Raw genomic sequence first — 23681 nt, forward strand, 5'->3', positions numbered from 1 at the left:
ACACACACACACACACATACACACACACACACACACACATACACACACAAACAAACAACACAAAGGTAAAGGAAGAGATAAAGATAGCCAGGTACAGTTGCATTATATATGGGTGTGCGCGCGTGTATACGGATGTGTATATATATATGTGTGTGTATACTTATGTATGCATATATATGTTTATATATGTATGTATATAGATACATATATAGATACACACACATACACACACACACGCATATATATATATATATATATATATATATATATATTTACTTTGTCGAGGAGAGCTACACATGAGCATCTAGTTGTTCAATCAACTGAACAACAAACTCATTACATAAGCATTTAAGTGGCTGTGTGTATTCCAGACAAGTGTTTCCTTAACGTAATTCTCAAGAGGAGTCGACGTGACACACAGCAATACGGCTGAATCTTATTACTCTGTATCCTTTGAATTAAAAATATAATCCATTCAAGAGGCATCCATACAGTTTCCATCTACACAACTTGTCTCACAAGGATTAGGTCAATTCGAGGCTATGGTAGAGGAACGACTTGCTCAAGATGTCATGCAGTAGGCTCCAATCTGACACTTTAAGATTTTAAGATTCTGTCTTAAATATTTTAATCATTTACTCATGCCTTCAACTATTCACCTATACCCACCCTTCCACCCTTCCATCCATATATATATATATATATATATATATATATATATATATGTATGTATGTATGTATGTATATATATATAGTGAAGGAGGCAGACAGTAGGTAGGTAGATAGCTAGCTCGATAGATAGATAGATAGATAGATAGATAGATAGATAGATAGATAGATAGGAGGGAGGGAGGGAGGGATAGAAATGTCTATATATTTATGTACATTATGGAATGCATCTATGTGTGTGTGTCTGTATATAGATATATATATATATGTGTGTATATATATATATATATATATATATATATATATATATATATATATATATATATATATATATATATATATATATATATATATATATATATATATATATATGTATGTATATATAATGTATGCATTTACACATGTTCGTATATATATGCATAAGTGAGTATATATGTGTGAGTGTGAATATATATATATATATACACATACATATGAAAACGCATACACATTTATATATACGTATGAATACATGCGTGTGTGTGTGTGTGTGTGTGTGTGTGTGTGTGTGTGTGTGTTCACACAGTCAGATACAACTATTCACAAAGTGGCATGCAGAAAGATGGCGGACGGAGTGTGAAGTGTTAAAAAAAAAGAAAAGAAAAAAACTGAAACACTGAAGAAGATTATGTAAGACAGACAAGAAGAGAATATGCAGGTATTTAGATGAACAATGGTATGTGCTTTCATTCACGATGCAATATTATGCAGGTGCCTATAGTTAATGCAAGTACAAACATTCCAAATGTAAATATGTGTGTGTGTGTATGCATGTGCTTAAATGTATATAGATGTAATTATGTGTTTTGTGCTAATAGGCATAAATATTATTTACCTTTATATATATGTGTACGGTACATGTGTATATATATGTACATGCATATTCTAAGCTATTATATTTTGTTTGTATTTTATCATTTAGCCATTTAATATATTTTATTTTTCTATTTATTTTGACTCAAATTTGTTGTACCCTATTCTGCTACGTTCATTTGTAGTTTTACAGCTATCCAAATTCCTGCAATTGTCGCTAGGCATTAGAGTATCTCACATCTTGTGTTGCAAACAGGTATCTCATCCTACAAGCACATCTCTCTGAAATCATCATCCTTACTAACTTCAATGTACACAAATCCCGTTACTTTTCACTCTATTACTATTCCCATATTGTATGGTTCGTTACCCCACAACGTGCACCAATTAAAAGCCAATCACCTGCTTTTCTCTGACAGTCACATCGACATCGACACTAATAGTTTTAATCTGTTTATTGCCACCATAAGCAGGCGTTAGCCGACCACCATCAAGGCGTCTTTTCTCTGTCTAATCATGGTAATATACCTACAACCTGAAACTGCACACACCCCAATAACGTACCTTATGGTACTTCAAAGCAGCTAACAAGTCGATGTTCGACTACTTATATACCGAATACCTTGAGAGCAAATGTATTCCTCCTTGACTCATCTGAAACAACCAATTCCCATATCTACAAAGAACCTCCAGGGGCAATAGTTAAGGTAAAAAGAACACGGAAACACAGAAAGCATTCACTAAAGTATTTAGTGTCTTTTCTTTGCCACTGCAACAACTTTGAAACTAGAAAAGGTTATAATCATACATCCACTTTCTGCAATATTACCCACCTCTAAATTCTGGTTTCCTGCCAAAAGTCTCTCCCATATTTGTTTTACAAGGTCGCATTGTTAACAAAAGTTCAATTAAAAATGATTTCAAATTTGCTGCAATTTGAGCTTCCGCATTCACACTTCACACATTCAATCGGTAATCGGTCATATCAGCGTCAAGAGTTGGAGTTACGAAGAATAAGTTGGTATGTATGTATGTATGTATGTACGTTTTATTACCATTTATTGATATTCTTTGTAGAAGTAGGGAGGCTAGAAGTACCATCTAACAACAATATGCAAATTAATACACCCTTTTCTCAACTAAGAGGCACTTTCAATGACTGCACTTGGGGTTTATAGAGTATCACGAGAAGAAATTTAAGTAAAAGAAAGAAAATCTTCAAACTGTTAACAATGCAAATAATTGTGTTATAAATGTAAAGAAAATAAACTTTAAAAATGAAATTTAGAAGAATGTAGAACTGCAGGTCAAAGCATGAACATTAAAGGTGAGTGGGCAACAGAATGAGAAAGTAAAAAGACAGAGTGAATGTGAGAGAATAAGAGAGAGGTTAACTTAGCTTCTACAAAAACAAACCACATTATGTTATCAAATAAAACAACGAACAAAGGCTAAGACAATAAGGGTGCTTCAATATGTCTGCACCACTTGTAAGGAGTAGCTGCCAAATTTCCATCAAATCTCATGCCACAATTAGCGAAAGCGTCGTACAAACTACACAGTTATACTCTCTTGTGAGTGACGGCTAAGATTTTTGTATGTACATGTTATTGAAAATATGTTGATACATACATACACCCACGCACACAAATACATACACACATATGCACGTACTAATGATATACTAATAGAGACATTTTTATTATATTTTTCAAATGAATCTACGCTCTTCACAAGAAAAAGAATGTAACTCAATAGTTCATTTTTTTTTTCCGACAGTTTACGCCTGTGTTATTTTACTTCAGTGAAATTAGATATAGCTCTAAAAAAACCTTGTGTTCATTATAGAGTGTTGGTTTCAAGTTTATGTTGTGGCCATAATGTATTTGTTTAACTATCAAGAACACTGATCAACTTAACTTTATATACGCCATATCCTATTGTATTTTTTTTAGCATTTAATTAATGTTTGTATGTTTTATACCCGTATATTTATGCTTTCGTGTTTATGATCTTCACATACTTGTAATTTGAGACAAAGAGGTGATGTTACTATTACTACAATAGACAAGTCTTTGCTTGAAAGTTATCATAAAACAAGAGTGAAACGATTAATCAAGCAATGTGTGTGTGTGTGTGTGCGTGTGCGCGCGCGATCGTATATCTATGTGTGTGCGTGTGTGTGTGCGTGTGTGTGTGTGTGTGTGTGCGTGTGCGCGCGCGATCGTATATCTATGTGTGTGCGTGTGTGTGTGTGTGTGTGTGTTTATGTTTATGTGTATGTGTATTTGTGTGAACATTCTGGATTCAAATCTTAGCACAAGGCCAGGAATTTTAGCGGAAGTAACGGGTGGGGAGTTTATTACGTCGTACGCAGTATTCAACTCTTTATCGACCCGGAAAGAATGACATAAAAACGACCTCGGCAGAATTTGAACTCAGAAATGCTGATGATTCTGCCAGCTCGACGCGTTATATATATAGTTCTAATTCATAGAAAACAAAGGACGGAGACAGGTGAAGGAGCAACAAGCATGTGTATTAGTTTGACGCTCTGGAAAAATGGAAACGTTTTTGACGTTTCGAGTCTACTCTCTTCGACAGTAAGGATTGAGAGGGGGAAAAAAGAAGAGGGAATGAAAATAACGGAGAGAGAAAATTAGGTGTAGGGATTAACGGTTCAACATGATGAAGGTGCATTCACGATTGCGAGATCGTGGGTTCGATTCCCAGACCGGGTGCTGCGTTGTGATCTTGAACAAAGCACTCTATTTCACGTTACTCTACGATCACTTCTGCATCTAACACGTGGCACTCCGTTGCACCCGTATAGATAATGTCCATTTGATGGAGGGAGTGAAATTTGTCTATACAAATTGTTGATCACTATAAACAAACCATCTCTGTGGTTGTTCAGTAAGAAACTGTCGAACTCTCATACGTCTAACGACGGGAGAGTGCATCATATATATATATATATATATATATATATATATATATATATATATATATATGAATAGTTATCGCCAAGCCAACATGGCAGTCCAAAAAATAGCACGAATGCTGCCGTTGATTAGCTCCAAGAGGCCATCGCCTCTAGCTAGCTATGTGACACACATTTTCTAATGAACAAGAAGAAAGGGTTACAAATTTGATACCGCATTGCTTGGCCTTCAAAGTTCCATGGCACAACATCGAGACGATGGGGGGGCAAGGAGCTGTCCCATAACTGATAGATGCAGATCTCATGACACCTTTAGTAAGTGCGGGAGAGTCAACGAGATGGCAATCGGTGAGATTTAAATCCCCAGGTGAAATTTGAACTCATACCGAAAAGATCCAGAACAGCAATCATAAGTTATTACTTCTGGTGCTCTGTTCACTTTGATAATTCACTGGCTTAGGCTTGTGCTTTATTCATTGTTCCCGAAAGAAGAAAACGCGAAGGTGACTTCATCGCGATTTAAACTCAGAATGCAGAGTTTTAAAAAAAGACGGTATTTATCTAATGCTCTCATGTTTCTGATATTCACTTTTTATAACCTCACACACCGCAATGTGATATCAAGCGCAAAAAAATTACAATGCTATTTATTTTGAGCCCCGTGGCTGTTCCAGTGAATGTCCCTTATCATCCTCCAACGAAACGCCTTTTTCACTTTGTCCGCTGGGACTATGAAGTGGACTGACAAGCCTTTTTAGTTATGCTTCAAATTTTGGCACAAGGCCGGCAATTTGGGTGAAGGGACAAATCGATTACATCGACCCCGTGCTCAACACCACCCTGAAAGGGATAAACGGCGAAGTCGATCTCGGCGGAGTTTGAACACAGAACAAAAAGACGGACGAAATGCAGCTAAGCATTTTACCCGGCTTGCTAACGATTCTGCCAGCTCGCCACACACACAAGCTTTTTTACATACTACTTGTTACGTTCTGTTCACGTAAGATATTGCGATACTATCGTTCATTAAATAGCAATGATGAAGGAGAACTGCATCTCTTTAACAAATGGATGTTTCGTCGTCATCATCGTTGTTGTTGTTGTTGTTGTTGTTGTTCTTGTTCTTCTTCTTCTTCTTCTTCTTCTTCTTCTTCTTCTTCTTCTTCTTCTTCTTCTTCTTCTTCTTCTTCTCTTCCTCTTCCTTTTTCTTCTTGCTATTATCAAGCTCCGGTCCAGTATTGCAGAAATCAATGATGACATTACGCAATAGGGCTATGATCTAATGTGTTCCATCCGCAATGATCCTTTCCTTTTCTGCATATATTCTCCGATATACCTTTTCTTATAGTGGTTTCTAACAGCTCGACCGACCACGTAGAAGCTCTCTCCATTCAATTTTTTGCTTGCTTAGCATCGTTTAAGTGTAAAAGGAGCAAACGAAAACATCAAAACATGAGCGAAGACAGTTGTTAATCTGGAAGTCTTCGAACACTAATCTAACTGAATATCCATAAGCAAAAGCAATTTCGGGAGATAACTTTTATAGAAAAATTGCAAAATATCGATCAGTTCTAAATGGGGTGTAAGAAAATCATTGAAGATATAGATTAAATAATGGTTAATGTGATTTAATTGCTAATTATAGTCAATTTATTGATAATAATGGGAAACAAATATACATCAGGTCGAAAAGATACATATATACGAACACAAGACATCCACACGTGGAAACACACAGATTGACATACACAGACACGCATACACATATGCATACACAAATACACACACATATCGATAGACTGGTAGATAGATAGATAGATAGATAGATAGATAGATAGATAGATAGATAGATAGATAGATAGATAGATAGATAGATAGATAGATAAATAGATAGATAGATAGATAGATAGATAGATAGATAGATAGATAGATAGATAGATAGACAGACAGACAGTCGGAGAAAGAGAAAGAGAGAGAGAAATTAAAAAAGCCCCCAAGTAAACTGCGGAAGTAAGGAGGAGGTAAAAGAAATGAATGATATAAGGATTTATACAAGTTAAATGTGAGGAAATGTGTGGAAATATGACACGAAAAAAAGCCAAGAATATGTACAAAGGCAATAAATGTGTACAACGAAAATTATTACGTCAAATACAAGGAATAGAAAGGTATGTAGTGTTTCGGTTTATATCGTTTATCAAAGAGAAATAAAAGAAATAAAAATGTACAGGCAAAAGGAATAGAAACGATGCAGATTTTACGATATGTTTATATTGCAGTTTTGGTATTGGGATCACACAATTTTTCAGGTCGCCATATTAGAATTTTAAAACACACGGAAAAAAAGTAAGGTTAACAGATATCATCCCAGGCCTTATATTGATTTCGCGTTATTACAAGCATTAAAATGAGAGCTTTCTATACTTACGAGAAATTAAATCAATCTCGGAAAATTAAGTCGCGGATGAGGTAATGTGCATCAGCAATACAGGTTATCCTTTTGCGACAATATCTTGCTTTATTGAAGGATCTGCAATTTCTTCATCTCTCAGATCCCATATATATATACCGAAAATGAAGTGGAAATTCGTTTACTCTTGCGCCGAAACAATTACGTCTAACCTCTAAATCGAGAGTACAGCTGTTGTCAGTTCTTTCGTATGCCAATCACACATAAAATATCTGCTCTGAATACTTGCTTCCACTCAAAGCACATATTTATTATATATATATATATATATATATATATATATATATATATATATATATATATATATATATATATATATATATACATATAGCAATAAGAAAATGGAGGGGAATATGTGGTATCAACTTGCAGACATTGCATTATGTCCATTTACCGGTTTATTTTTCAACTAAGAGGACAATAAAAACAATATACAAACACATGTGACATATTATGTCATATCAGTAATTAAAAAGGACATCTAGTGGATTCACAACCCCTAACTTTCTTGGATTATATATATATATATATATAATAATAATAATGACAAACTACAGCGCATACCCAAGGCACACAGAGCTGTGCTCGATAGCGCAGTGAAAGCATTTTATTAAAAATAAGACTACTGAATAATAACAACAACAACAACAACAGTAACCACAGTAATAATATCAACAAGCGAAAGGAAAATTACTCATTGCCATAAAGTAGAGTATTAATTAATTTAATAAGCTGACCTTAGCCAAACTCTTGTTCTATGTTCTTAATCGTAATTTTCACGTTTACAGCCAAGCAATTAAATTATTACCCTACTTAATGATACTGAGTGCTCTTTCGTTCGATGGTACTACTAACATGCATATGTGTGAGTGTGTGTGTACACAAATACATATATACACATACACAATGCATAGACACGTATATATACATATATACTTACACACACATACGCCTATCTTTGCAATCAAGAAAGAAATGAAAAATATCAAGCCATGGAAGTAAGAGATGACGTATGTGTATTTCAGAATAGCAGACTGTTCAATCGTTACAACCCGTCTTGGTTTCATTAGACACAAAGTTTAGTTCCTTACATTTATATGTTGAGTCTCTGTAATATAATCCTGTGGACAGCCTATTTTCATATGTCAAATCCCAAATAGTCTATGAAAATAATTCCAATCTACATCAAACATTATTTCATAAGGAAGATATAATTGCATTCCTTCTTTTAGTTAGAGGCCAATAGAGATTGAAATAGCTGTGAATAAACTTGAAATTCATGTTGGTTAGTGAGCAGCCAGAAAGATTACATTTTCTGTCGTTATAAAACAGAATGCAATCTTCATAGGAATGCAGAATTTTATTTTATGACTTCCGTGTTAAACATTAGAAGTTAGATAAAGGTCACAGCATGGGATTCCTCGCATTTAAGAAGTGCATACAAGCACATACACACACGCACAGATATATCATATGGGCAAAATACTACAAATGTTGCTGGGGGAACGACATGATCACCAAGAGTAAATGAGTAGCAACCCTACCATATTAATGTAAAAAAAAAAGACTCATCAACGGATATCACGAGAGAGAGAGAGAGAGAGAGAGAGAGAGAGAAAGAGAGAGAGAGAGAGAGAGCAAGACATGATTAAAATGCAAGTTATTGATATAAAGAATACCTAAGCATGCATTAACACGACATATTTTACCTAGGTTATGTAAATGCCGTTCTGTCGCAACATTCTTCCTTGACTGCAGAGACCTCGGGCATTACACAGACAGTCGAACGATTGAGTGTCTTCCTTAACTGAGAAGACTTCCTTCGGATCCACATGAATCGACCATTTGTTGCAGAATTTCAAGAAACTGAAGGCATCACCAATATCAATCTAGCCAATGTAGCTTCTCGAAATGCTAGAAATATCAGTCAAATTGTCTTCAAACCTCTGCAACCACCTTTAGTAAATGAACACATTAGAGAATGCTGTCTGGCATATACACTGTTTGACAGCGGAGGCGCAACGGCCCAGTGGTTAGGGCAGCGGACTTGCGGTCATAGGATTGCGGTTTCGATTCCCAGACCAGGCGTTGTGAGTGTTTATTGAGCGAAAACACCTAAAAGCTCCACGAGGCTCCGGCAGGGGATGGTGGCGAACCCTGCTGTACTCTTTCACCACAACTTTCTCTCACTCTTACTTCCTGTTTCTGTTGTGCCTGTAATTCAAAGGGTCAGCCTTGTCACACTGTGTCACGCTGAATCTCCCCCGAGAACTACGTTAAGAGTACACGTGTCTGTGGAGTGCTCAGCCACTTGCACGTTAATTTCGCGAGCAGGCTGTTCCGTTGATCGGATCAACTGGAACCCTCGACATCGTAAGCGACGGAGTGCCAACAACCAAACAATGTTTGACAAAAGATAGGTTGATCAAAATTGGAATAAATCAGTCAGAGTTTTTTGTTCAAGCATGTTTGACCAGGGATTGAGCAACCGTATAGAGGATACACCTAGAAAAGGTCAGATGAATTGAGGAACTAAAGTTACTGATAGGTAGATATGTAAGTTTTATGAGCGAAAATAACAGAAGCAGTATAAACAACTAGTCAGCTACATTAACTTAAACAAACAGACAAAAAAAAAGGGAGAAAGAAGAAAAAGTAAGAGCAACGTCATCGCTGTAGCATCACAGTGGTGCCTGCTGAACCACCATCAAAGATGTTTGTAGCAACAGAAATGAGAGCCCCATGGCGTTTGCATATTGCTAACATATCGCTATCATCGTCTTCAGAGACAAGACAGATGCTGATTTAGAGACATGCAAAGGGACTTACATATGTATAAATATATATATAAATATATATATATATATATATATATATATATATATATATATATATATATATATATATATATATATATATACAAGCATGCATACAGCCATTCATACCAACATGAATATATACATGCATACATACATACTCCCCCAAATAAACATATACATATGTGTGCGTTCGTGTGTGTATGGAGGGATACACGGACACACACACACATACACACACACACACACACACACATACACACACACAAACATGCGCACACACACATACACACACATACACACACACACACACACACACATACACAGCGGCTGACTTGTTCAAATAAATGACGCAAACTTACTCAGAAATACATACATAAATAAACATAAGTAAATATGTATAGACAGGCACGCCCACGCACGCGCATACATACACATGCACGCTCGCACACGTACATACAATGTGTGCGCGCGCGCGAGTGTGTGCGTGTGTGTGTGTGTGTGTGTGGGCGCGCGTGCATGTGTGTGTGGGCGCGCGTGCATGTGTGTGTGCTTGTGAGAGTATTATGTTTATATCTGTATCCGCGCATACGTATATGCTTATCTGTTTATTCATTGCTGATATTATAGTTTCAGTTCCCCCGGGAAGTAATTCACTTTAGTTGTACAATAGCAAGAACTAGGTCGAATTGATAAATATATGAGATGTTTTAATATTCATTTCCACAAGAAATATCAAATATATCAAATTTCCCCATATATTATGCATACATACTTGCATACATACATACATACATACATACATAGACACATGCATAAATACATACATACATGCATACATACATGCACACATGCATACATACATACATATATACATACATACATACGTTTTGTCTCAACATTCTCTTATCCTCATTACTCATAAGAATCCTTCTATCATGTATTCATTCCCTCTTGTTATCAAACTAAATTTCTCCCATTCACTCTCGCTCTCTATTCTCTCTCACTTTCTATCTATCTATCTATCTATCTATCTATCTATCTATCTGTCTATCTATCTATCTATCTATCTATCTATCTGTCTGTCTGTCTGTCTATCTGTCTATCTATCTATCTACCTCTCAATCTCTCCCACTCATATTATGTGTCGCCATGAGCATTATTTGTTCATGTAACCCTGTATGATTCAAGGAACATCGATACATCATGCTGTTGATTGATGTTTCGATGTTTATCTGTTAAAGGCCAATTTGAAATGTATTGTGTATAAAGCAGTCATTGAGAAGCAAGCAAAACACAATGTAAGTGTATCCAAGGATTTCGGTATCTACATGAACGTTTCTAGGCGGAAAACCATCTTTGATTCCAAAACTTTAGTCTCAATCTTAAGTTTAACTGGTAAATCGTAAATTATTTCGCAACAAGACACTGCTTTGAAAATACATCGCCAATAAACCAGATAGGAACCTGATCAATATGCCACTCACGCTATCCTCTTTCACACACTCTCTCTCTCTCTCTCTCTCTCTCTCTCTCTCTCTCTCTCTCTCTCTCTCTCTCTCTCTCTCTCTTTCTCTCTCTCTTTCTCTCTCGCTCGCTCTCTCCCTACCTTCCTTCGTACACATTCACCCACATACACACAGGTAGACGCGCACACACTCGCACATACACACACATATATGATGTATATGCGTATGTGTGTGCGCGCGTGTGTGTGCATGTGTGTATGTGTGTACGTGTATGTGTGTGTTCATGTGTGTATATGTGCATGGTGCGTAAGGTATTTGAGGACATACTTTTGGGGGGTCATTGCTGCACTTTTTACTAACTCTGTATAATTTTTGTTTCAGAAAGTAATAATGGCAGACACTCAGCTTACTCATGAAATGAAGAAGCATGCTGTTATTGTGGTTATAAAGGCTGAGCATAGCGATTTAGAAATATCTCGATTTTTAAAAGCTGCCAGATCTTTCGTCTGCAAAATTTGTAAGGAACTAGAGACTGAAGATGAGAAGATGAAAACGTATCACCCGTATCAAAGCATAAAAAGCACTCCAAACGCTCTCTGAAACCATCAGAACACCTGAATTTATCCAGCAAGTTCAACAGACCATTGATTACAATCCCAGAAAGTCCATGAGGTCACTTGCAAAAGATCTCCATGCGTCAGAAGGAACAGTCAGAAATGTTGTCCACGGAGACAGCAGATATAAGTCTTATATAATACGGAAATGTCAGTTTGTCCGAAAAAGCAAAAGAAAATCACCACATCAGATCTAAAAGGTTCTTAAACAAACTGAAAAATCCAATAGAAGATTTGATTTGGTTTTTCTCAAACCAGAAAAGTTAAAAGAAGAAATGATAAATGGTTATGTGCAGGCCCTTCTGAAGTTCCAAGCGTTATGCATACAAAATGTCCTGCAAGTGTCATGGTTTTAGGGGTCGTCAGCAATCAAGGATATGTGATGCTTCCTTACTTCTTTCCACAAGGCCTTAGAGTTAACTCTGCCACCTACACTGAGGTCCTGGAAATAATTGTTAAGCCCTGGATAGACAGTGTATGCAATGGAAGGCTATATGTGTTTCAGTAAGACTCTGCACTATTACACATGGCTCTAGTAATACAGGAATGGATGGCTGAAATTTTTCATGATCACATAGCCACTAATATTTGGCCTCCTAGTTCCCCAGATCTCAATCCATTGGACTATTACATGTGAAGCGTTGTTGAGAGAGAGGTCAATGAACACACCCATAACGCCAAAGATTCTATGAAAGCTGTCGTAGTCAGAGTAATGTCCAAAATGAACCAGGACCACTTGATTCGAGTATGTAGATGATTTAGATCTCATATAGAAGCAGTTGTTGAAACTGAAGGGGGCTTTATTAAATAACATTATAGAAAAGAAGGTTTATTTTTATCCTCATAGCATTTTTTGATAAATAAAGTTATTATCTGTTATATATCTGTCTTTTTTATAAGCATAAATCTATCCTCAAATAGCTTACGCACCCTGTATATATATATCAGGCAATGTCAGATTACAGCCTAATACTTAAGGTAAGCTGGGAGCATTAGAAATGTAGATTGTCAATAAAAGACTTTATTACTATAAAGTAGTACATACGAACATTTGACAACAAAGATATTTACCCTCTCTTTTTCTCTGTCTCAGTCTCTCTCCCTCTCTCTCTCACTCTCTTTGTCTCCTCTCCATCCCATTTCCGCTTCTCTTTCTCTCTTTCGTTCCTTTCTCTCTGTTTCACACACACACACACACACACAGCTGCAGAGAGAGAAAAAAAGAGAGAGAGCGAGAAATCATTCGGCCCTTTCATGCATTTTGAATTTACGCATATCTTTTAATATCCTTTCTAACTTTTGGCTCAAGCCCAGCAATTTTTGAGGTGAGAAGGAGGAGTAACACATTGGTCCCAGTGTTCGACTGGTACTCATTTTATCTACTCCGAAAGGATGGAAGGTAAAATCGACCTTGGCGGAATTTGAACTCAGAATGTAAAACCGGAAAAATGCCGCTAAATATTTTGGCGGGCGAGTTAACGATTCTACTAGACCACCGCCCTCAAATCTTTTGATTTCATCACCACATATTAGTATATCTAACTGCTTCTAATATTGGTGCAAAGCGTAAAATATTATGGGAGATATTTAGTCGGTTAAATTGATCCCAGTACTTGATCGCTACTATATTTATCGGTCCGGAAATTAGAAAAAACGGGAAATGTACTACGTTGAGATTTGAACTCAAACATCAAAGGCCGAAAGAAATTGCGTAAGATTTTTTTCCAATGCTCTAGCAATGCTACAATACAGCAACCTTTTGTTCATGTATGTAATGTGTTTGAAACACAAGTGGAAATTTTACTAGTCTAACATCATGAGATTTAGCCTTTTACTGAATTGTTCATTGAATTCCAGACTTTGAAATAGCATTTTTATAATGAACTGAAAGCCATTTGCTTTTCATAGTTAATAATTAATATTCATAATTTTCATCTGGATATGCACTGCTTATATTAACTGCACAGGATGAACGTCCTTGATATATGTGAGTATGCATATGTGCGTGTGCGCATACGTACTATGTGTGCACGCGTGTGTAGGCTGTGTGAATGAGTGCATAGGTGTATGTATGTATGTGCATATGCGTTTCTTTATAGAGAAATAAATACAGAAAGACGAATACAAAGAAAACTGTTGTTCGGGGAAATCATCACAATACAAATAAGATAAAGGAAATTTCTCCCTCAACAAAAGCCTCTTGTAGTCAGAAGTCTGCAATGAAATTCCTGGAACTGCAGCTCAAGTACACATACCGAAAATTACAATCAGCGCAAACGGGCTTGTCAGCTTGACCCTAAATAAAGTTATCCTATTCTTCTATTGTGACTTGGTAGCAGATTTAATAGTATGCAGAATACGATTCCACCAAGCATTGACTATATATATATATATATATATATATATATATATATATATATATATATGTATATGTACGTACGAACGTATGTATGTATGTATATGTATATACACACACATATAATTTAAATGACGATCGAAGTCAAATTTACATTACATTTGTTTCCGTAAACGGACGATACCATTTATTCCGTATCTCATGCAATGTTATGTAATACATGCCATAATATATGGAAATCTATATCATAATGGAGAAATCTTCTTATTAATTAGGTATGTAACAGTTACTAAAAGAAAGCAATTATTAAAGGCTTGACCGTCTGGAATTTTTTTTAGAAATTCATGTTCCAAGACATTTCCTGTAATTACGATTTCTGAAGTTTATTGAATATTCGCATTACAAGTTTTTCACAAATTTACATATTCGTTGCATTTACTGCGGAGTAGATTTATCGACTTAACCTCGCCATCGCCCGTGGTAATGCTGCGAACGTGCTGGCTTGCTTCAGTAGATTCCGTTAAACAGATGGTTTCAATACAATTTTAAGAGAAAGTTTTGTAAGAATTAGATGAAAGTTCTTCGGTAATTTTCTTTCATGTAAATAAATGCTTATGATCATTTAAAAATTTCCCAGCAAAATCTGATACAATGGCAATGTTCTAAAAGATGTACATATTTATATGTTATGTACGAAAATATCAATTCGTTGCAGACGAAATTTTCTGTTTTCATTTGCAACAGTCTCTCACTCCCTCTCTCTCGCTTCTATATTCCTTAATGATAATCTAGTATATATTCATTTCAATGTTTTCATCTCAAGTTTTAATTAGCTATTTCCAAAATCCACAGTTTATTCTATATACGCAATGTCAAAAATTAGTCATTGAATGAATGCTATTAGACAAAATAACTGTAGAACTTTGAAGTTTATTTTTGATAAAATGAAAATTTTTAATATACCAGTATAATTTTTTTTTTTTTAATTAAGAAGTGATTTTGTTGGTATGGTTGTTTGGAACGCTATAAGGCTTACAATAATAACTATGTGATCGCTATTATTTCTAGCACGCTAAAGTTTGTTTAAATTAGAGATATATTACAACTACGATAAATTACTGAAAGAAATATTTACTAAGCAAGTGAGGTTTTTTTTATGAATTGTAGTTTTCAGGAAAATTTACTTTCTGAACTTCCTTTTATTATTGAATATTTCAAGTTCACTAATTTAAATATTCGGTACGAGTTTTTAATGAGCTTTTATAAATACGATTTTTTCATTTCATGTTTATTTCATTCATTGTTTGCAATGCTCTCTCCACTTTCTATCTCTCTTTCCCTCTCTCTCACACACACCTACACACACCCACTGTTAGAATTTTTATGAGGATTATGATTTCTGTTTTTGTTTATTCTTGATATGGTTATGTAAAGACACACAATCCGAGTTTGACTAGTAGAAAACCGCCCGGGGGTGGTCTTTCTGCTAGTATGTAATAATAATCCTATAGTCTATTCACTTCCTCAAATGTCATGATTTGAAGGCACGATCAACCAAATGGATATCTTGAAATGAGTTCATTTGGGTGTGTTTATGATATGTAAATAGACCGAATACTTAAAGCTTTCACTATATTGGTGTACGTGTATCTATGTAATGTATAATGTGTTACTTGGAGTTATATGGTTTTCCTTTAAATATCAATCGAAGACTTACGGATTTCATTTCATTTATGGGAAACTACGCTAGCGAAGATCATTCATGGCGTATTAATCAGGTGATAGCCAGGATTATAATCATCCTGTCAATATATAGATCTGTCATTTTAATGAATTTTAATTCCATTTTTCTGATGATATCTGAAAAGAAACAGCAATTTTAGCAAAGCATATTAAGCAACACTGATAATAAATCAAAAGACATAGAATTAAATAAGCTTTTGATAGCTTTATAGGTATTATGATGCTATGACGCAAGGTGCTTCCCCTATATATATATATTTATATATATATATATATATATATATATATATATATATATATATATATATATATATATGTGTGTGTGTGTGTGTGTGTGTGTGTGTGTGTGTGTGTGTGTGTGTGTGTATATATGTATATATAATTAATCTGATGGCATACTCTAACGAATCGAGTGTTATGAACATACATTCATCTGAAAGAACTAGTTGTTCCTGCAATGGCGCACAACAGCGATTACCATATTCACGTCCGAATCTACGGGAACGTATTACGTATTTAGAATAAATATGCAGGTCACCATTATAATTCTTACTATTCCCTATTCATATGATGATTTATATATATATATGTATTGCACAATATAATCACATAAACATAAATGTATGTATGTATTATTTCTTATGTATATGAGTTTGTGTGTGTGTGTGTGTGTGTGTGTGTGTGTGTGTGTGTGTGCAATTTATTCTTCCTTTCTAAATTTGACAGGGTATGATTTGTTTGAGCTTTGGCAGCTATTTGTAGCATGTCGAAGAGATCCTTTTATTTGCTTTTGCCATTGAATAAAATGAACCAACTGCTAAAACAGCATATACATGCATGAATCAAAATACCCCCAGGTATGCAGCTGAGTAGGTAGATAGGCAGGTAGGTAGGAAGGTCGATAATTATGTATGCATGTAGTTTGGTAAGTACATAGCTATGGTGTGTCTGTATTTTGGGTTTGTTATATGCATATACATGTATATTTTGTGTTCGTATTAATACATAGATATACATAATGCCAGCATTTGCGTATAACGTCAATCGTTGAACTTGCATGTTTGAATAAGCACATTTTTATACTTATCTGCATATATATGTCAGTGCACATTTACATACATACATACATACATACATATATTGTTGGCGGGTAGAAATGTTAAAACAATTGCTGAAACAGTCAGATAATTCAAGAACAGAAAGAATAACAGAGCAAGCAGCTGGAAGAAGGAGCAACATGGCCAATACATTCAAGAAACTGAAGATGTTAGAAGTAATGAAGGCTGGTTGTGACTTACGGACAAAAACTGAATGAAGAAAATCGCTAATTATAATCCCTCGGGAATAAGCCATTCGGAGGAATTTGATAAAGGCAACGATTGATAAAATTCAGCCAAAGAGCAAACGCAGAATCTGTTGGAGAGGTCACGAAATTACAAACCATCTCTGAAGTGAATGCCAATAAACTAGCACAAAAGAAGTATAAGCGCAGGCATGACTGTATGGGTAAAATAATGCATCGGGATGTGAGCCAAATGAGTGGATTCAAAGCAACAAAAAATGGTGAGTGCTAGCCAGAAGCTATGATAGAGAATAATAATTATAGGATTTTATGGGATTTCTCCATAAAGACTGAGGCAAAATGATTAGATTGGATTATAGAAGACAGAAAAATAATAAACAGTGTAAGATCAGACTTTGTAATACCGTATGATAATGGTATGAATGGCAAACAAACTGAGCAGCTGGAGAAATACTAGGATCTAGCTAGAGAGATGAAGAGACAGTAAAAAATAGATGATAGCATATGTCTGTACACAAAGATTTCTATAGATTCAAACCCAAACAGGCATATGCAAAACAAGCACCACCTTAAAAGTAACATTGACAATTATTTCATATGTGATAATGAGAACAGTTGGTACAACGTCTACACTTTTACCGAAGAGGCTGAAGAATATTGGAATTGAGACTCGCGTTCTCGACCTGCAGAAAAGTGCTACCATGTATTCTCCGAAAATCATATGAAAGACGTTTGAAATTTCAGACGATCTGTTGTCAGCAAACTTCAGCACACCATTTCCGCTTACTAATATAGCATGTAATAGTTATAATAATAATAATAATAATATTACGTCCTTATCTTTATCTCTCATTTCCACATCTAACTCTCCTTTGCATTTCTTCCCCTACCCTCTCTCTTTCTCATACCCCTCTTTCCTCTCGTACTTCCCCCACCTCACTCTTTGTATCTCTCTCGTATCCTCTCTCTCTCTCTCTTCTTCTTCCTCTCTCCCTCTCCTTCTCTTTTATACTCAGCCTAAGGACATTCTATCTTTAATCTTTGAAGAAGACAGAAATAAGAATCAAAGTATTTCGAATATAAACTGATTAACCATATCCAACAAGATATCTTTTAATACATGTCGCTAAACCCCACTGAAATTTGATCTCTTGCCAGTTAAACGTCTGATAAACAGATTTTATTTTGAATTTACATTTCGAAGCCGGGCTTTGTGATCCATTTGAACATCTGAATTTTATATTTTCCAGCAGCTGTTTTCACTCTCTACGTTTCTATAATGTCATCATTAAATGTTCTAGCCAACTTGATTTCATCATTAGTTAATCAGTCGCTGTTGCTTTTTTTTTACCTATTTTTTTTTTACACATATTTTTGCTCGCTTTCTTATTGTCTCATATCTTATTTGTGTTCTTATATCAATGCGTTATAAAAAAAGAGCTGAAGCATTGATTTGATATTTTTGCAGCCCAACAAATAAAACACACGCACACTCGCGCATATACATATGCACATATGATGTATGGATGTGTGTGTGTGTGAGTGTATATTTTTTTCCTTGTTTGAGTCATGGAACTGCGGTTTAGTCGAACAAATCGACTCCAGTACGTATTTATTGTTTTAAACCTGGTACTTATTCTATGGGACATCTTTGCCGAACTGCTAAGTTATGGAGATATAAACAAAGCAACACCGTTTGTGGGGGATGAACATAAATACACACACACTCACACACACACACACGACGTGCTTCTTTCAGTTTCCATCTACCAAAACCACTCACAAAGCTTTGTTTGGTCAGACTGAGTATTAAGCAGAAAACACTTGGCACGCAATGGAACTGAAACTGGAATCTTGTGGTTAGGAAACAAACGTCTTACCACACAGCCTCACCAGCGCGCACACACACACACACACACACACACATATATATATATATATATATATATATACACAAAGTATGGGGGTTTAGTTCACAGGTGATCTAAACGATTTGGTACGCTAGGTAAGTGCTATAACGGATTACTAGGGCTCCAAGGTTAGAGCCGAGACGGTAGTTATGGACCCATTGCAGATTTCCGATGCAGCTGATATATAATTGTTATATACATACATACATACATACATACATACATACATACATACATACATACATACATACATATTTATGTGTGCATTGATATATATATATATATACACATAATACGTATTATCATACACTTATATACATATATTCACACTTATATTTATATAGAAAAATAGAATAAACAGAGTGTAAGAGATTGAGAGAGAGTGGGGCTAGTCGTGTATTATTAGTTCTGATAAACACGCATCTAACTATAATATTTTCTCACGATGACCAGTACAGAACGCTTTAATAACAACCAGTGTCTGCGAATCCAAGCAAAAGATATTTGTAATGAAGCAATTTTCTATGGATGCGAACAAATAGCGTAGATACATGTAATCTTCCCCCAGATATTAACAAATGTACTTGCGAGTCAGATTATTGGTAGGCTATCGAAAACAACAATTGTTGTGGAACACGCTTTTGTTGCACGATATTTTCCTACTAACAATGAACAAATCAATATGCATCAGTTTAGTTATTCATCCTATTTCCTATTGTATATCTATTTTTCTTCATTGTCGTGAGTTGATTGGGTATGAAAATTTAAACATCAGTTGTTATTTGCGATTTGTAATTCGTAATTTGCAAAATTGATGTGGCTATAACCAAATTCTATAAATGTAAGTAAATACATTAGCATGGAACTTTTACTTTTGCATCGAAAATAACCGTGAATAAAGCTATGTGACTGATATGTTTAATTTATACTTCTACGCACTCTATAGATGTCCAAGGCTGAAGTGAAAAGATAAGCTAAGTCTTATATATAATATATGGAATGTTAAAAAGGAAGATGCTTACTAGTAATAAATATGTAGTGAGAAAACTAAAATCAATATCAATTAAGGACTAAAGTGGCGAGCTGGCAGAGACGTTAGCACGCCGGGCGAAATGCTTTCCGGTATTTCGTCTGCCGTTACGTTCTGAGTTCAAATTCCGCCGAGGTCGACTTTGCCTTTCATCCTCTCGGGGTCGATAAATTAAGTACCAGTTACGCACTGGGGTCGTTCTAATCGACTTAATCCCTTTGTCTGTCCTTGTTTATCCCATCTATGTTTAGCCCCTTGTGGCAATAAATAAATAAATAAGAAACGTTAGCACGCCGGGTGAAATGCTTAGCGGTATTACCCCTGTCTTTACGTTCTGAGTTCAAATTCCACCGAGCTCGATTTTGCCTTTCATCCTTTCGCTGTGAATAAATTAAGTACCAGTTGTGTACTGGGGTCGCTCTAAGCGACTGGCCCCCTCCCAAAATTTTTTTGGCCTTGTACCTAGAGTAGAAAAGAATCGTTAGTACAAGGGCAAAATACGTAGCGGCATTTCGTTCGTCTTTACTTTCTGAGTTCAAATTCGGCCTAGGTCGACTGTGCCTTGCATCTTTTTGTGGTCGATAAAATAAGTAAGAGTTGAGCATTGGGGCCGATGTAATTGACTTACCCTTCCCTCGAAATTGCTGGCCTTGTGCCAAAATTTGAAAGCAACATTAATTAATGACTAATGCTATTTTCGTTGATCCGGCAAGTACTAGAGGGAGCACAATTATAAACGAAGGGCGTGCTTCAGCAAAGTATGGCTTTCCTTATAGTGAGCGAAATAGTTATAACAAAATCACTATTATGTAAATGCACATGGGTTAGCATAGATAAATTGAATTGTTCAGAAATTTTATAATATAATCAAAGAAATATATTAAAACTAACTTGTCTATTGTTTTCTCGTTCCAATGTCTTCTTCGATTCGTTTGATATAATAGATGGTAAAACACTGCGAACGACTTGTACTTAATACAACAGATGGTAAAAGAGTGCAAATGAAATGGAAGTACCATATAGAATATTGATTCACATTTTCCATTATATTCATGTTATTGCTGTTATTATTACTATTCGCGGAAAACCGGCAAGCTTAGCTGAATCGTGTGCACTCCAGGCAGAATACTGAACGGCAGTTCTCCCGTCTTTACTTACTGAGTTCAAATTCTACCGTGGTCGATTTTGCTTCTCATCTTTTTTTTTGTGAGGTCAATGAAATAAGTGCCATCTGACCAATGGGGTCGCGGCAATCGACTAACACCTTCCTTTCAGCATATGGTATGCTCTAAACACGTGATCTGGTAGTTTCGGCACCCATTTTGCCTGCTACGATATATGTATGCTTTTAAGCACTGTGCGTCTACATGAGAGGAACTTTCAGAGTGATTATTATTAGTATCATATAAACTGTTTTTAACGGTGGAACCTAAGGTCGATAAGGCTGTAAATAATAGCGTGTAGAATATTGGGTTAAAAACCGTAATATAGCAAGCGTTCTGCCATTACACCAAAGAAACTCTCCGAATTTTATTCCATCCACTTTAGGAGCTTTGTTCGTGCCGGCGAGAATAGTACGTTGTTTACGTTATAAGAGTGGAGGCGCGTGGCTTAGTGGTTAGGGTGTCAACATCATGATCGTAAGATTGTGGTTTCGATTCCTGGACCGGGCGACGCATTGTGTTCTTGAGCAAAGCACTTCATTTCATGTTGCTCCAGTCCACTCAACTGACAAAAATGAGTAATGCTGCGATGGACCGGCGTCCCGTCCAGCTGGGGAACACATACGCCATTGAAACTTGGCCCATGAGCCTGGCTAGGCTTTAAAAGGGGGCATTTATTTATTATGTCATAAGAATTTAGAAACTTTGGGAGATATGAAACAAATCGTTTTCAACAGTATAACGTACAGTGGTGGCAATGGTGGTTGTGAAATGGCGGTTCAGGCAATGGTTATGGTGACGCCTGCGACGGTGGTGATAGCGGTTGTAGCGTTAGCTTTGTGTTGGTGCTACAATACGAGTACTACCAGAGCCTCCTGCATTCCATCACAACTCTCATCGAATCTCCTTTTGTCAGGGGAATTCGATCGAAGACTATAAAGAGACACAAAAGTGAGCAACTTTGCAATACATGCAAACCTTCGACAAGTCTGGCGGTTGGTCGATTTGATTTTGATAGACTTCTCATTATCTTCCAAGATCATCCCAGTGTACTACGCTGTTTGTATGGATTAAACGCCAACTACTGCTACATTGGATACATGTTGACCCATATACCATGGTGTCTACTATACTAGTTCTACGATTGACAATAGAATTCCTCTGCTTTCGCTCCACCTTTACCGGCAGCGCAATTGCATCAGAGCTATAATACATGTTTTGATGTCTTCTCTGAAAGCAAGGCTTCCTTATCATGGGTTCGTGTATGAATCAGACCGGCGTTTGTGAACGAAACGTGTATGCTCGCGCTAGATACGTTGGCGAACCGTCTGTATTTGGTATCACTACCAGCTAGCTTCGCATGTCACGCTGCTAATGTTGTGAGTTGTGGCGGTAGTGGGGTTGACGGTGGTGTGTGTGTCTTCCTCTTCTATCTTCGTTTACGGCGTTGAAACTTTTGCTTTTCTACCTTCGGTTTTGTTGTATTACTATTGTTATTATTGTCACTGTTGCTAGACGCGTTACTGCTGTTGTTTGCATTCGTTGTCGTCATAGTTGATGTTGATGTTGTTAATAACGCTCTTCAAACGTCAAGTTTGTTGACATTTTTTAACAAAAATATTTCTCCTCTGCCTGCAGACGACAGAAAAATGTAGTTGTCATTACCCTAATTAGAAGAGACATTAAGAGTTTCAAAACCTATTTTCTTCTGAGAATGTCTTAATTACAAAGTAAAGAATTTCAACATCGATGTTTACGATCAGAGTAGTTTGGAAACGAAAACAGCAACAAAAGCAACAGCAATAATAATATCTTTTCTTTTGTAGCCAAAACCTTAAAAGTTACAAAAAATAGCATGAACTTTAAATAGAGGACATAGAAAAACGACTGGTAGGACAAAAAATGCTATATAAAGACGAGGAGAGGATGTTATGCTTTTAAAATGAAGAACCATAGTATATGTTTGTTATTTCTTTATTGCCCACAACGGGCTAAACATAGAGGGGACAAACAAGAACAGACAAAAAGATTAAGTCGATTACATCGACCCCAGTGCGTAACTGGTACTTAATTTATCGACCCTGGTAGGATGAAAGGCAAAGTCGACCTCGGCGGAATTTGAACTCAGAACGTAAAGACAGACGAAATACCGCTAAGCATTTCACCCGGCGTGCTAACGTTTCTACCAGCTCGCCGCCTGACTATATGTATGTGTTTGTGTGTGAGTGAGTGTATTGTGTGTGTGTTCTGTTCTGTGTGTGTGTGTCATTGTATATGTGTTTGTCCTCCACCGCCACCTGACATCTAGTGTTGGTTTATTTATGTCCCCATAACTTAGAGAT

The 23681-nt window shown here is 36.1% G+C and overlaps 1 long non-coding RNA gene across 1 annotated transcript in view; it reads left to right on the forward strand.

The window, feature by feature from the left end:
• The first annotated feature begins 1196 nt into the window (after positions 1 to 1196).
• LOC149137859 (uncharacterized) overlaps positions 1197 to 23681 on the forward strand; it is a 135868-nt gene continuing 113383 nt past the window's right edge. Inside the window, exon 1 of the long non-coding RNA XR_016244015.1 lies at positions 1197 to 1384. This is a non-coding gene — a long non-coding RNA (uncharacterized LOC149137859). The remainder of the gene's footprint in view (positions 1385 to 23681) is intronic.

The sequence above is a fragment of the Octopus bimaculoides genome, chromosome 1 (genome assembly GCF_046866305.1).
Source record: "Octopus bimaculoides isolate indiv1 chromosome 1, ASM4686630v1, whole genome shotgun sequence".
In the NCBI taxonomy this organism is placed as follows: domain Eukaryota; kingdom Metazoa; phylum Mollusca; class Cephalopoda; order Octopoda; family Octopodidae; genus Octopus; species Octopus bimaculoides.